The following is a 17,596-nucleotide window of genomic DNA, read 5'->3' on the forward strand; positions in this document are numbered from 1 at the left end:
CAAACAACTTCTGAAATACTAACATAATATCACGTAAGTTAGGCTTAGCACACTAAAGCATTACATATATTTACATGGACCAAGAAAGAGAAGCAGTTGCCTGCAGAGAGTAATTAAGCTAGATCAGATTTTAGTTTAGCAATTGTACTAGCTGACTTGACTTGACTTGCACAAAGCTACAAAATGATCCACAAAAATAATCACACATTGTAGAAAGGCTACAACCAAGGTCTAAAATATCGATGGTATCGGAAATATCGGAAATCCAAAAACACGAAAATGTCGATGGAAATATCGGGATATTATCGGTATCGGTAAAAAGTGAATAAAAACCACGAAAATTGTAAGAAAAACTTGGAAATTTTTATTGAAACTTTGCAGGATGCTTATTTAGTCAATTATCTATTAGTTTATAACAAAAAATTGGAAGAAAATGCATTGCATGATGGATTTAACTGATTTAAGTTGATTGTATAACGAGCTGGCAAACACTGTAAGTGTAGAAAATATGTAGTAATTAGTGAAAGAAGATTAAACACACTATAATCATTTGTATCTAATGAATTACTACAATATTTTACACTTTATACATTGCATGGTAAGATACATGAGTGACTTAGTACCACATAGAGTTCCTATGAGGTTCAAAATTTTCACTATCTTCATAATCTCTATGTGTAGAGTAAGTATATTGTGAAGAGTAGTCATCAAATGATAAATCCCCAAAATAGTTTTGCATTGTTAACATGCCACCCATATGGATCCGAGATTGGTTGACGTTGTCCATAAGCAAAATCATTTGAAGATTGAGTCTCGGATTCTTTCCATGAGTCGCTTGATTCCATCCCAACAGGAATGGGATATGAAGGGTAGGGAAATGGTTGGTTATGAGTATAACCATAGTTACTACTTGACAGGACCCGCCCCAAATTTCCTCGGAAACCGAGACGGATCCCGTCTAATATCCGACATCCTACAAATGCCGGGCCCACTTACTAAAACCCGAGACTTTCTACCAAAATTTTGGCAGAGTCTCCCCTGTAAACAGGACAAAACCCAAATTTCAAACCTGTCAAAAACACAGATATTTACAACCCAACAACCAGCATGCATTACACAAAGTATAGTGTTACAGACCATGGCCTCCGGCCTCAAAATACCAAATCCTATACAGGGCAATAACAGAGCATCTAACAGAAATTAATAAACCAGCAAAAATGAAGTATTATGAATTTACATAGCACTGAGGCTCCGAGAAAGCTCAAGTACAGCGGCTCGTGATAGCAGGGGCACAAAACACGGCACTGCAGCTCGTTCTAGTCAACTACTGGCTGTGGGGCGCAAAACAGAAAATTGTGAGTGGACAAAACAAGTTTAGTTCAATTTAAACCAAAGTAATATAACCCCACCATTAGAAAACTATGCATGAAACCAATGTATTAAATCCATCATAGTCATATATATATATATATATATATATATATATATACAGTTTGCTCAACCCGAGCTAAATCCGAAATCCATTAAAACTATAAACTCAACCAAACTTTTCCTTACAAATCTCAAATCAAACTCTCGAAACACGTGCCCACCGGCACGACGAGCGGGGAAGTATCCTCGCTCAAAAACAAGAATAAATGCATAGCTATATATATAACATAAGAGATATAACATAAGTATATGACACATCTAATTGTACCAGGGAAACAATCCAACAGGGAATTGTTGACTAGCTCACACTTATCTGGCCTCAAACATCCATGTGGCTAGGGATGAGTCGTCCAACTGGGGGACTGATACTCTAACCCAGCACGTACGGACGAAGAATCAAGACCCGTATGCCTGGAACCGTCCTACTCGCGCAGACTACCCAATTAAGGGTCTACAGCGACACCCCGTTAAGGTATGCCCCGGGTTCCGACATTTACAAGTATCCCAGATTTCCATTTCCACAATCCATATCAAGGGAGGTACACAGGGTAGTGCTTACAGCACTCCCAATTGACTTTCTACTCTCGCATCTTACCATGCCTTACAACCAATTCCAAGTACCCCCACATAAACTCAACATAAAGTACTTTCCCAAATAGTATGCATAAATAATTCAAGATACTTGAATATGTCTAAAACCCAAACATAACACCCATACCTTATAAAAATATTAGTTTCGAATAATAAGTATAAAATGAATTTCCATAAACCCTTAAATTCTTATGCATAGAAACTTCATCATAAAATTCATGCAATTTATTTGAAAACAAAGTCCACTCACAAGTAATCCCAAGCTGCGTGACCCCGAGAGGGTCCTGCCTGCTCTGAAGGCGGAGTCGGATTACCTATTTCAAAATACGAACATGATATTAAAATCCAACTCTTCAAAAATGAGACTTTAAAGTAAAAATCCTAATTTCTCGGGTTTCTCTTAATTATGAGGAACGAGACGTCTCTAATGGCCAAATACAGGTTCCAAGCGCTAGAAAAGTCTCGGAAGACACTCGGTCAACCGGACAGTTAAAACTTTAAGTTGGAGAATTGGAACATCCGGGGCTCCGATTCACGATCCGCAAATTCCTATACGATCCTAGTAATGCCAGGAACAACATATGTGAAATTGGGTTTGATCCAACGGTCCAAACACATCAAACCCAAAAATCACATATTATGTCAAATTCGTTCGAGGCCCAAACGATATCCAAATTGAGATCCGTAAACTCCTACACGCTCGTGACAACGTAAGGATCATTCTAGGACAAAATGTGACCTGTGCCGGACTGCCCACGTGCCGCCCCACGTGTTAAGCTCATAATTCATACATATACATGCCCAAATTTACTTACTTCTTTTGCTTAGTTTCCTATAATTTTGAGTTATTTGCCTCCCTTTGTGTGTTTTGTAGGCCAAAGGAGCATGAGAGCATAATTCATGCAATTCAAGCATGTTAAGGCCTAATTTGGATGAAGGGAAGAAGAGCTTAAAGATAAACTCATTTTTGGCTACAGCCCCTTGCCAGTCCAGTTCCGTAGGTCATATTGCAAGCTTTGTTTCAGCAACCTACACAGCTCGGATGAGGCAGCATCCTTCATGAAAGTTGTTCCAATGGGTGTGTACTATTACATATCCAAATTTCAGCCTCATTGGATAAATCTGGAGTCCGTTACCTAGCAAACACAGACCCATGCTGAGGATGGATTTTTGTCAGCGAGCAAAACGAGTTAACAATTTGTTTTGGCCTTAACTTCTTCATCCGAGCTTGGATTGGGCCAATACTTGTGTGGTTGGATCAGACACATTCAGAACTTCAATTTGGAGTACTTAAAGTCGTCATTTGCTTAAGAGAAGCCCAATTTGTAAGCCCTTGAAGTTGCTGGTCATGCTGACCTCAGGATGAGCTATTGTTTCTGGTTGGAAGCTTGGTCATGGTGACATGAAGATGAGCTAGGGCTGCTGGTGGGATTTATTGGTGAAGTTCATCAACCAATTCTAATTTTCTAATACAAGTGCATCAACCAATTCAAGATTTTATAATACAAGTGTTGTATGCATTAGCCATATTGAATTCAAATTTTCACTTCCCCTAGGCCTATAAATAGGGATGTTCTCTAAGCTTGTAAACACACCCCAAGGGGGGGAGCTCTCAAACACTTCTCTAGAGCTCCCTTCCCTTCTCTCCCTCAAATTCTCTTAGTTTCATTTTCTAGTTTTCAATTGTTGTAATGAAATCTTTTGTGCTGAAATTTTCCTTTAGTTTTTCTTAGTTCCACTTTACTTTTCATTATGTAAATTCTTTTCTTTAGTTTTTCAAGTTTGATTAGTTTCCAAGTTTCAATTATGGTTCATGTTCTTATTCATTATGCTTATAAGTTAATATGCTAGTTTGAATGATTGATCACCATTTAGGCTTGCATGTTAGCTATCTTGGTTTGAATTAAGAGTATACACCATGCTTTAATTCGAATTGAACTATGAATAGGAAGAGTATGTATGGACATTCGACAACAGGGATTAGATACATGCTTGGTTGTTTAAATTGTTCTTCTATGCTTAATGGGTTCCTAATGCTTAATTTTAGGTTAGACAACAAATGATCAAATTAGGGAATTAGGAACACAAGGTTATGACCACACACCCTGGCTTAATCATACTTTAGCTAGAATCAATCCATTAATCTAATTGAACTTGGGAACTTATCTGCTTGAGTTAGTTATTTTCTTTCTTCCTTGTTTTATTTATTTCCTTTTGTTTTCATTTATTATTTGTGTAGGAAAACTGAGTTGGATCATTCAATCACCAATCCCTGTGGAATCGACCTCGCACTTACATACGCTAAACTACCAACGGCTCGTGCACTTGCGAGTATCACAAGTTGAGGATGCAACTGAATCCATTTTGGTGCAGCTGTATCTACACAACACCACGCGCTGCGGCTGGAAAAACTTAGAATTTTGGCTCCAAACTCCTAATTTAGGTAATACACCTAATTTGGAGTCACTTTTGTTCTTGGACAATGGCCAAAAAGTGGCCGGAAGTGGCCGGAAATTCCACTTGAAAACCGGCTGAAACCTAACTTCGAAAATTGATCTGTAAACTCTCAAAATTCCTGGAAACCTACCCAACAGCCAGCGAGAACACGAAAAGTAGATGAGAAACCATACCTCACTCGTCGGAATCGGTGGCCGGATGGCGAAGAACGAGCGGTTGAAAAATCGCGACAGTTCCGGCGACTTCAGAGGCTTTTTCCGGCAAAAATCTGAGCTGCTGGCGGTGGAGATTTGCTGGGTTGCGTCGGGGAGGTTGGCCCGGTCCTTTTGCCACCGGTCTTGTGGCTTGCCGTGGACGGTGGCCGGAGTTTCGAAGAGAGAGAGAGAGAGTGACAGAATCGGGGAGAGAGAGAGAAGAGAACGCACGAGGGAGGAGAGAGAGAGGAAAATAGAAAATGAAAAAGAAATCTGATTTTTAATCAAATAATTTCTGAAAATTTTCAATTAGGTCCTCAACGATTTTTCGATCGTAACTTCTTCGTTTCAAGTCCGAAACGAGCCTACCGCGTGTCTACGGACTCGGCTCAGTACAACCTTCCTAAAAGTGTCACCCGTTGCTCCAAAATCTCTTCGGATAAAAATTGACCTTTTTGCCCCCACTTCAAGGGCAAAATTGGAATTTCCATTTTTAATTTAAATTAATTAGTGAATAGTCTTATTTTTGGGTCGGGATGCTACACTACTCATCTCATGTGAAAATTTGTTTATTGCAAAAAGAATTCAAAACAAAACCATGTATATATATAAATATTTTAGCATATTTTCGCAAAAACATAAGTGATATGGTGGTTAAGGTGTTGAAGGAGTAAAATGGTTTTCACAAAAACCATGTATATAAATATTTTTGGGTTTCGTATCGCGATATTATCAGGATATTATTGATAATATCGCCATATATTGCCCAAATCAATCATAAAAATGTTGATATTATCATCCCCGATATTATCGGGATAATATCGATAAAAATATCGATATATTGACGATAACACCATGGTTTGTTGCGAAAATATCGGCCCCCCAAAAATCCGATATTATTGGGATAATATCGGAGATAATATCGACATTTAATACCATGACTGCAAATAGGGTACAAGGGTTCATCGCCATCCCCAATCACATTGGCAAACTCATAAGGATTAGATCCAATATTGGCAAAACCATTATCATCCATCCCTAATTCTTCAGAAATATAATTGAACCTACTTTGCTCATCTTCTTCCACATTTCTACTAGCATTGGTAGTCCATTCCCAAGGTTCTCTGTGCCATGTCCAAATCTTATAGCTTTGGTCAATTCCATTAAAGTATAATTCAAACCCCAAACAATCGAATATTCCCACATTTAACACATGGACAACGAATATGAGTTGTATTTCCAAGATTTTCTACAGCAAAATTAAAAAATCCTTCCACCCCTAACTGATATGCCTTCGATCTTCTATCCACATGTATCCATGACTTATTCGTCTCACACTTTATAAAATCATATATATATATATATAAAGGCCAGCAATGAAACACTACCTCATTCAAATAGCAGAGACAAATTGAAAATAAAAAATAAAACATGAACAAGACGACGGTTTTTACAACATAATCGTCGTTTAATATAAATTCAGACGACGGCATCTATAGTTACCATCGTCATTAAGATACCCAAACCCAGAAATTTGTATGGGGTTCTGGTAACCTAAAGACGACGTTTAATGGAGAAACAGTTGTCTTTAGGCTGACAGTTGCGGCTTAAAACTCAGACGACGGGAGTAAATGAACAACCGACGTATAATAAACATTTAGACGATGGTTTGATCCATCAACCGTCGTCATGGTTTAAAAAAAACAGCTTAAATCTCCCATCCCCATCCCTTTTCCAAGAACCCATGGCCAAACAAACATAAAAGAACCCAAACAGAGAGTACTTATTACAAGAATGCAAACACTAAAACATAAAATAACCCAAATATAGCTATGAACGAAAACACTTATGGATTTAAGAAGCCGTGCAATATCATTAAATAAAGAGATTAGGGTTTGCACTTACATGGATAAGATAACCAATGCTTCAGAGAGAGCTGAGAGAATATAACAAAAGCTTGAGAGAGAGCTGAGAGAATATACCCAATGCTTTGAGAGAGAGCGAAAACTTTAAGACAAATTTATGTTGAAGAGAGAGAATGAACTATTTTAGGGTTAAAGGGAAATTCTGAAAATTTTAGATCGCGGTCAAAAAATTTAAAGTACCGCGTTTTTCAACGACGACGGTAAATAATTATATATGGACGTCTAATATGTACTTATGACGGCGGTTTCCACACAAGACCGACGTTGTAAACAGAACATACGTCGCCACTTCATAACCGACGTCGTAAATATGATACAATTAGTCTGGGTTTACGTAGTTGACTAAAAACGCGGGGGAAAACCGGTGTCGTTTCAATAAACCTTAAACCCTAAACCCTAAATTTTACAATAATTTTAAATAAATACACAAGTATGAGAAAAATGAACCGAAAATTGCTACGGACTCCTTACAACAATGCCTTCTATAATAGTAGACTAAAATATGGATTTCATCATTTTGAATTTATGGGACACCAATGGATCACATAAACTTTAGGGTTATGTTATGTAAAGTATAAGGAGTACCGTGCTTTGTCTCTAAATTTGTTTGAATTTTGTTATCATTTGAACTTTGAAAACTAAAATTACATTTTTCAGGCCTTAACGGGCAAGATATTGTCTCAATGAGTGCATAGAATTTGTCGGTATATTTTTCGGATTTTGTTTTGAATATATTATTAATATTAGTAATTAAATACAATAAAAAATATTTCAATGAGTGCTTGGTAGTTGTCAGTTTAATTTTTGGAATTAGTTTTGAATTTAATATGGAATTAAACAAAATATAAAAGTCATTTAAAATTAAATGCCAAATGACCTAGCCGACATTGTATCATTTTACAATGACGTTAAACATCACAAACTGACGTCATATATTTTTTTAGACGTCGAAACGAACATAAAACGATGTCAATTGTTTGGATAACCGACGTGGGTTATTGTATTACCACGTCATCTTATTTTGGATCATCGACGTTGTTTATCTATACGACGTCAAATTTTTATAATAACCGCCTTTGTATATTATTAAGACGTCGATGTGGTTGTACTAACAGACGTAGTATATCGGTACAAAATTCATTTGTACAAGATGAATTAATTATAAATCGTCGTGTTTATGACTGTTACATGTCGTTTTTAAGAATTGCCGTCGATGTTATATTTTCAGTTATAGCAATACGACCATTGTGTACACATATGAGACGTGTAAATTAGAATCAGACGTCGGTTTTTGGGAACTAAACAATAATTTTTTTGATGGTTGTTCGATTGATTACAACAAAAATATTTATTTACATTTTAAATAAACTAAATCTTTATGTACATCAATTATCATTCTGTATTTGCATGTTAACGAATTCTGCCCATTCATGCCTAAGTTCGTCAATATGTTCTTGTGTATACTGAACTCGATCTTTTTTCTTTTCAAACTGCAAAATAAACCAAAAAACCGACGTGTTATAAAGATACAAACGATGGTTTTAAAGAAAAATTTGACGTAGTAAAAAAACCGACGAATTATATCTCTCATGAATCGCATCACGTAATAGCCACACTCTACACTTGTTGGTTGTTCAGGAGTGCCGTGTAGATTTTTTCAAATGTCCTGTTTACGTGATGATATTTTGTTTATATGAATGTTCAACATTTTAATTGACCTGTTACAAGAAAACAAAGAGTGTTAATGACAAAACGAAAAATTTAAATACAAATAGTAACCGTCGTGGTAAATCAGTCAAAACGACGGAGTTTTAAAACAAATGATGTGGTATTTTGTTTCAAATGGCGGTAAAAAACTACCGTCGTTGTGTAACATTATAACGTCGGTAAGAGGAAAACGTCGTATAACAAAAAATTGAACAGAAAAAATTAAAACGTTCTTAAATAAAACCCAAACGACGTGGTAGTTAAATTAACACGACGTTTTAAAGACAATACTGACGTAATAAATTATTTAAAACGTCGGTAATAACTTACCGTTCGTATACTTCAAATGCTTTAAAGGGAAAAAAATCTTAGATCAAAATAAATCAACTTACGTATTCACTATACTTTTCATGTCGTCGTCAACGGAGCAGTTTGGCAGTGAATTCATGTAATAAGCAGTCTCCTTAGCTGGTCTCACAATTACCAACACCCAATGACCCCTACACATAATGATCCATATAGGTTAATAGTACTACAAAGAAAAATATTACAAGGAAAATACTTTAAATAGTTAAGGGGACTAACCCTGGATTATAAGGGACCAAGAAAAATTGATCCCCATCTGCTGTTTTCAGGCGGTTTGACAGTTGTTTTGTTCGGTCTGATAGAGATCCAGATTGAGAGCTGACTAGCCCAGGGTCCACGAGGCCAACAAGGTTTACCATATTTGCCATTTTTAAATAGTCAAATAGGTGCCTAAATATATGAAATTCAATTAAATGAGATTTTAATTTAAAAGAAAGGGAAATGTAAAACAAAATGGGATTTCTAGAATTACCTCATGTATACTGATATCACTATGGTTCCAATCTCAACCATGGAACCAAACTGCAAAATATCTTCAGTGAAGAGGAAGGTATCATGCTCAAAGCCAAACACTTCCTTGGGCATGTGAATTGTCAGAGTCTCGTTAGTAGGCAACAACTTGGTCTGGACAAGTTGGCATAAGGCTAACAGAGGAGGTGACATGTCTAGCTTTGAGAGATCCTGTTACATGAAATAAATAAAGAAATATAAGTTAGTTTGTGTGTGAACTAAAATAAACGACTCTAACTAAACCTAAAAAACAGACGTGGTATATAATATAAACGACAGTTTCTAGTAAATACTGATGGAGAAAAGGTTATAGACGTCGGTAAATACATAACTGTCGTTGTGTAAACTTTATAACGTCGCTACACTAAAGAAAAGTCGTCTAATTAAAATGCAGTTAATGCTATCATGAAATAGACGATGGTTTATAAAAGAATTAGACAACGGCAAAAAACACAGTCGTTATTTTTCAGGGAGCTTCAATAATATACCCAAAATAAAGGCTGAAATTATAAAAAAAACCCCACATAGAATGCACTTTAGAAACACACCCAAAATTCATTTATTATATAAGAAATTAGTGTTAAAGTTCCTATAAATTACAAGACTACCACTGATGCCCAACAGAAAAAAAAAAAAAAAAACTCAAAAAACACCCAAAACAAGCCCAACCCAATTTTATAAAAAAGCCCAAATATTTTATTACAACACAAAAATGTCTTGAAAACTGTAACTACAAGCATACATCTTCATTAAACAATCTCTGCAAAACGTCTGTTCATTTCATCATCTTCATCATTTATGCAAACCGAGCATGAAGCTTTATCTACTTTCAAAAACCAACACCACACACTAACCTCCACCTACAAAACAAAGAAAAAATTTCAGAGAACAATTTCAACAAGAAAAGGCTTCAAAAGTAAGACATTTAAAAACCAAACCTTTACTGTAATGTTGATTAATTGCTGTAAAGTTCTAGTATAGGGTAATAACAGTATTTTAGATTTGAATCTGGGACAAAATCTTGAAACTATATTGGATTTTCATTATTGAACTGATTGCATATGACTATAAAATAGTCGATTTCCAGCAACTCAAAAAAGAAAGAGATATTTAGTCATATACTCATTCTTAACACTGCTAGTTTACTTTCATGTTGATTAATGACTGTAAAGTTCCAGTATGGGGTAATAACACTGCTTGTTTCCTCTGATATCCTATTTCGAATGCATGTCTACCACCGTAAAGTTCCAATATAGGTTAATAACACTGCTTGTTTCCAATGAAATCCTATTTTGAATGCATGTCTACCACTATAAAGTTCCAGTACAGGGTAATAACACTGCTTGTTTCCTATGAAATCCTATTTCTAATGCATGTCTACCATTGTAAAGTTCCAGTATAGGGTAATAACACTGCTAGATTCCTCTGAAATCCTATTTCTAATGCATGTCTAACCCTTGTAAAGTTCCAGTATAGGGTAATAACACTGCTAGATTCCTTTGAAATCCTATTTCTAATGCATGTCTACCCCTTGTAAAGTTCCAGTATAAGGTAATAACACTGCTAGTTTCATATAAAATCCTATTTCTAATGCATGTCTGTAAAGTTCCAATATAAGGTAATAACACTGCTACCTAATAGCAAATTATAGTCGACTCAAAAACCAATAGTGCATAAACAGAAAAAACACGAATATACTCAGATTCAATTGAAAAAACATACCTCAATTAATATGATAACTGAATCAAATATCACAAATTTGTAACCACAGCTCAAACCAAAACACAAAAGCAAATCCATAACCAAACCGAATATGAAATCAATCCAAATTATAAACAAAAAGAAATTAAAATCACAATTTAAAACTCAAACGAATATCTAAATACAAATTAGAACGAAATCAGAAAATCCAATAGCTTATCTCCAAATCGGCAATAACAAAAATAAACATATAAAATAAAGAAGAATTGGATCTACATTTCAAATTTAAACTTCAAAACTGCAAAAATTATGAAAACTTAACCAGCAACTTAATTAATCGAACATGAAATCACCCAAATCAGACTACAATAAAATCGAATATGAATTCACATTAAAAAAATCAAATACCTCAAAATTGAAGATCGCAAATCGAATAGGATTTTATACTGAGCCATTTCATCCCATGAATCCGCCAAGTCATTGTCCATTTGCTCATGTTGCAAATCCTCCAAATTTTTCACAGATCCAGCATACTCACAGCATACTAAATTTAATTTTCCTTTGCCTTTTCCTTTTCCTTTTCTTTCCTTCATTTGTCAAATAAATAAATAAATAAATTATTTTACTACAGAAACATACCTTTGCAAGATTGACGTAAAAGAAGAGTGGTTTCTTGGTATTGGAAACCTAAATTATGTTCTTCTTCGCTGCGTCAATAGTAGCTTGCTCCTGTGGCGATACTGCAACTCTCTGCATTTGAACTGTTGCCATTTGCGTTGCTCAATCTCTCTCCAACTGTTGATCTCTTGCTCTCTCTCTCTCTCTCTCTCTCTCTCTCTCTCTCTCTCTCTCTCTCTTCTCTTGCTCTTGAGAAGGGGAAAATTCATGAATTTGATCGGCAAGGTTGGAGAGAGAGAGAGAGAGAGAGAGAGAGAGAGAGAGAGAGAGAGAGAGAGAGAGAGTTACTTGAGAACAGAGCTTAGGATTTCATCGTCAAAACTAAGGTGGAAGAACAAAAACTGAAAATTGGGGTTGAAGATGAAGATGAGAGACTGGAGGACGTGGGTTTTGATATGGTGTTTATTAGGAATTTCAATTTTATGTTAAAAGGGTAATAAAGGTATTTCATCTTCATAATTAAATTAAAAAATATACAACTGTTGATTTTTGGGTTTATTTTGGGTGTGTTTATATACATTAAATAGTATAGGGTATTTTTATAGTTTTATGTCTAGAAATGGGTATTTAACTAATTTTCTACATTTTTAATGCCCAATAATTTGCAAAACAAGTAAAAGAGTCGTGGTATTTAACTTAACACGACGGTTCTTGGAAGAAACAGACGTATTATTATTTTCCAACGTCGGTAAATATATACCGTCGTTGTTTGAAATGTTAACATCGGATATTAAAAGAGCGATGTCTTTTAAAATTTAAAAGGCAGAAAAAGAAAATATCATAGATTTTACCGTGTCATCTTGCTGTTTTCCAGCAGTATCAGCATCAGGCTTTGGATCTTCTACCCCCAAAGCTAATGGCTGATATTAGTGGCCCCAGAGCAGCTTGCCTTATCAGACATTGGATTTTTTGGGCTTTGATCTTGAGGGGGTAAAGGAATTGGAGAAATTGGGGTTTTGAGCATGTTGGGATCAAAATTAGGAACTAGTTGACGGAATTGTGCCAATATAACCTCCCTCTCTGCTCTGACTACTTCCATTATACATTCCCTTGACCTCGCCTCAATCCTCAAGGTCTCTTCTCTGACTGCCTCTATCAGACTTTCCTTCAATTTGTTACCAAATTTCACTCTCTGCTGTCTCGGCAAATTGAAGAACTGAGTTGGGGAAACGCCAGCACCAACTCCTCTGACTCTCCCACCATGCTCGAGGGTTCCCAAAGCAAGAGTCAAGACATCATTGCTCCTAGAGACAGTCAGAGTGCCTTCGGAGACTTGCTTTTGCAAATCATCCTAAAAGAGAGAAAGAGAGATTGTTAGACATTGAGCAGAGTGTAAAACAGATATATAAACCGACGTTGTAAATTATAAACAACGACGGTTTTATGAAATAACTGGCGTAGTATTAATTTAACACGTCGGTATTTAAATACCGTCGTTGTTTATAATTTACAATGTCGGGAGAAAAAAAACCCGTCGTATATTCAAAATGAAACAGATTAAAACATAAATCAAAGACCGTTGTAGTATTTAAAGTAAGACAACGGACTATTGAACAAACAGACGTAGGACTTAATTTCATACAACTGCATAAAAGTACCGTCGTTGTATAAATATTCTAACATCTAGATGAGATAAAACCGTCGTAAATTTTAATGAATAAGTGAAAAAACTCGATTGAAATATGCATTCTTTTCCAGAAATTGTGCACCACAAAGTTCAGTGAAATAGACAGAGAGAGGGAGAGTGTATGCGTGAGTAAACTTAAAACAAAACGGCCGTCTCCGGAATTTAAGCCGTCGTATTAATTCTATCTAGACGTCTGATTTATTCAAAAATCGTCATGGTGTTTATTTTATAACGTCGGTTATTTAAACGTGCGACGTCTATACCAAAATAAAACACTTTGTTTTTCAAATTTAGAACAGAGTTTGTAACATCCCGACCCAAAAATTAAGACTATTCACTAATTAATTTGATTTAATTAAATTAAAATCTGAATTTCCAATTTTACCCTCAAGGGCAGGGGTAAAATGGTCACTCTTTGTTACGAGAAGATTTTGGGGCAACAAGTGGTATTTTTAGGAAGGTCGTACCGAGAAAAATTCGTAGACGTGCGATAGGATTGAATCGGGATAGTAACGAAGAAGTTATGAGGTAAAAACCCTTAGTGGCAAAACTGTAAATAAGTGGAAAACGAATTTTAATAAAACTTAGAATTTCTCTCTCTCTCTCTCTCTCTCTCTCTCTCTCTCTCTCTCTCTCCACGACCTAACTCCCCCCTCCCTTCGAATTTCCCTCCAGCCGTCGCCTTCCTTGAGCTGCCGCCGCCGCATGCCGCACCACCGGCCACGAGATTCGACCGGTTTGACGCATCTTCCCTCCCCCGTCAATTCCCGAATAGCATCAGTCATCGCCGTCCACTGTGCTCGCCGGAATCCGTCAAAAACAAGCCGGATTGTCGCGATTTTTCCAGCCGCTCGATCTCCGCCGTCCGGCCACCTTTTCCGACGAGTGAGGTATGGAAATCTATCTACTCTTTGTGCTCTAGCTGCCTGTTGGATAGGATTCCAGAAATTTTGAGAGTTTGTAGTTCGATTTTCGAATTCAAAGTCGGCCGGTTTTGAATTTGAGTTTCCGGCCACTTCCGTCGATAATTTGGGGTATGTCCAAGAACAAAAGTGACTCCAAATTAGGGGTATTACTTAGGGTAGGAATCTTGGCCCGAGATTCTAAGATTTTCTAGCGATACGATATTGCTTTGGACACCCACGCGCTGCCGGCGCGTGTGGCGGCGTGTGGGCACTGTAGCAGAGGGGCATTTTGTCCCAATGCGATCTCCTCGTTGCCACGAGCGCGTAGGAGTTTAAGGATCTCAATTTGGATATCGTTTGCACCTCAAACAAATTTTCCAGATTGTGTGAGTTTTGGGTTTGATGTGTTTGGACCGTTGGATCAAACCCAATTTCATGTATGTTGTTCCCTGTATTCCAAGGATAGTATAGGAATTCGCGGATCTTGAATCGGAGCCCCGGATGTTCCGATTCATTAACTTAAAGTTTGATTGCCGGATTGACCAAGCGTCTTCTAAGACTATTCCATCGTTCGAAACTCTTAGTTGGACCATAGAAACGTCTCGTTCCATGTACTTAAGAGAAACCCGGGAATTAGGATTTTAATTTAAAGTCTTCTTTTGAAGCATTGGATTTTAATATCGTGTTCGTATTCTGAAATAGGTAATTCGACACCACATACACAGCAGGCAGGACCCTCTCAGGGTCACGCAGCTTGGGACTTTGTTTTCAAATAAATTGCATGATTTCATGATGGGATTTCTATTCATAAGAAATTAAAAGGGTTTATTGAAATTCACATTATACCTTATGGCTAAAACTATTACTTTTGTAAAGTAATTGTGTTATACCTGGGTTTTGACATTTTAAGTATCTTGAGTATATACAAATGATATTTGAGAAATTATTACCTATCTTAGTGGGTTATGTCTGGGAAGTACGGGGTTGTTGTTATGAGATGTGGAAAGATGTGAGTTTAGATTGTCGGTTTGAAGTGCTATAAGCATGACCCCGTGTACCTCCCCTGGTTTGGCACCTGATATTGGATTTGTGAGATACTTGGAAATGTCGGAACCCAGGGCATACCTTAACGGGGTGTCGCTGTAGACCCTTAATTGGGTAGTCTGCGCGAGTATGACTGTTTTCAGGCGTACGGGTCTTGATTCTTCGTCCGTACGTGCTGGCTGAGAGTTAGTCCTGTTAGAAATGTGCCCTAAGAGCCAATACATTTGATGTAATCTCCTTAGAATACATTTCGTATATGATATATAAAGGGCAAACTTAATTTGTTATCTTTTACATCGTGTAAAGAAACAAATGTCCAGGGTATGCTAAATAAGAGATAAAGTAATCTAAAGAAGATTAGATTCGGGAGACCTTTAATCTCAAACTGTAGCATCCCAAAATGTTCCTAATCATAGGTTATCAAATGGGCATTGATAAACCGTCAAGATTAGCGCATATTATGTATGCTCAATTGGGAGGATGGTTAGTCTCAAACCATTTGTGTAGTTGACACTAATACAAGTATGTGGGTGCTCATTAGTGAATGAGTACACTGAACGCGATCAACCGTAGTTCTCGTATGGAGTATTTATCTACATGTCAAATGAGAACTCATAGTTGCAATAATGCAAATTAGTCCTTAGACTTGAGGCATCATGGTTGTCCTATGATGCGTTATTGATCTTTGATAGCTCTTAAAGGCAAGCCGTAAAAGATTTGTCTTAAGTGTTGTTGGGATCTCTTAATTCATCATAGGGGCATGTGAATGTACAATAAGGAATCTCTACTTTCGATAAAGAAGGAGAATGTTTCAAGATGTGATTCAGTAAATCTTTGGCCAAAGTATTTTGAGCTTGATTTAGAAAGTTGTTCTTAATCATGTTCTTTTGAATCACATGAGGTTATAAATCATATTAGGGGTTTGACATAAACAATCCGTACCCTAATAATATGATTTGAAACATTGTATAAGAGAATGACCGTATTGCATTGCAATTCCAACTGAATAGGTTCTTCATCTATTCTGGTTAGCTTGGGTAGCCTTGATATATTGCTAGATGTCACTCTTGGCTTGTGGAAGTCCTAGGATTGATTGTGATCGATCCAAATAAAGGAAGAATTAAAAAGGGGTTTTAATTCCAGTTGGTTAGAAAGAGTTCTAATATTTTCCCACTGCCTTGCTAATTAGAACCTAATGGATCGCACACCTTAAATGGTTAACTTTGAGTAATACAAATGAGAATGAGGAAATCAATTTGATTGATTTGATGTGGATGATTTACTACGTGTAAAAACGTATTTGGGCCTCGGTAATAGTTAAGGAAAGTCCAAATGGTTGGGTATCAAGCCCAAGGGCTTAAGACACCTAAATATTATGGTTTAAGTGTCATAAGGCCCAAGTTTGGAAGCCCAATGGGGTTTGGCCGAAAATGCTTAAGTGAATGTGTATGGGAATTGTTTCCATAAGCTCATTAACACACAAACACAATCCAACATCAACCAAATGGGTTTGGGAGATCAAAGAGAGACAAAAGAGAGTTTTCAAGAGTGAAACACTTTCATCTTTCAAAGTGGTTTAGATTGAAACCAATCTTGAGAATCTTGCACTAGCATCCAAGTATTCTCAAGATACTTCTTCTCATCTCAAGGTTCCATTGGTGTGGAGACTTAGAGGCCATATACTTTTGTGGCTCACATGGAGGAGAAAGATCAAGGAGCAAAGATCAAAGATCAAAGAGGAGATCAACAAAGAGGAAATCATCAAGAGAAGACCAAACACAAATTGGTTCATATAATTGCTTCAAGGGTAATTAGATCTTATCCTTTCTCTTGAATTTTCATTTATGAAAAACATATCAATGTTCATGACTTAAGATACTTGGAAGAAGTTTTGTTTTTGGATTTAAACAACCACCTTAGACTTCCGCTGCGATTAATTTGATTAAATGCATGTTTAATATTCAAATAAACTTTGGAAAAATGTTTTGAAATTCCTACAAGTCCCCCAGTTGGACCATACGTCCCTAGCCACATGGTCTTTTGGAGGACGGTTTACATGTGGTTAGTCAACAATTCCCTATTGGATTGTTTCCCCGATACAACTAGATGTGTATATATATATATATATATGTGATAAGTACATAATTTCACACATTTGCATGCCTTCGTTACTTAGTAATTTTGTTTAGTTTCTCTTTATTTCGAGTCACTTACCTATGTTTGTGTGTTCTGTAGGTTAAGGGAGCAAGACATCACATTTGATACAATCCATGCATATTAAGGGCTGATTGGCATGAGAGGAATACCACTTGAGGCATTTGAAGCAAAATGGTGCAAACAAACGTGCAAAAACTGGAGACTGAGTTAGAAGTTCATTTCGGCCTTATCTTCTTCATCCGATCTTGGATTGGGCCAATACTTGTGTGGTTGGATCAGTGACATTCTGAACTTCAAAATGGA

This window comes from Prunus avium, chromosome 8 (assembly GCF_965620075.1).
Source record: "Prunus avium chromosome 8, drPruAviu1.hap1.1, whole genome shotgun sequence".
In the NCBI taxonomy this organism is placed as follows: Eukaryota; Viridiplantae; Streptophyta; class Magnoliopsida; order Rosales; family Rosaceae; genus Prunus; species Prunus avium.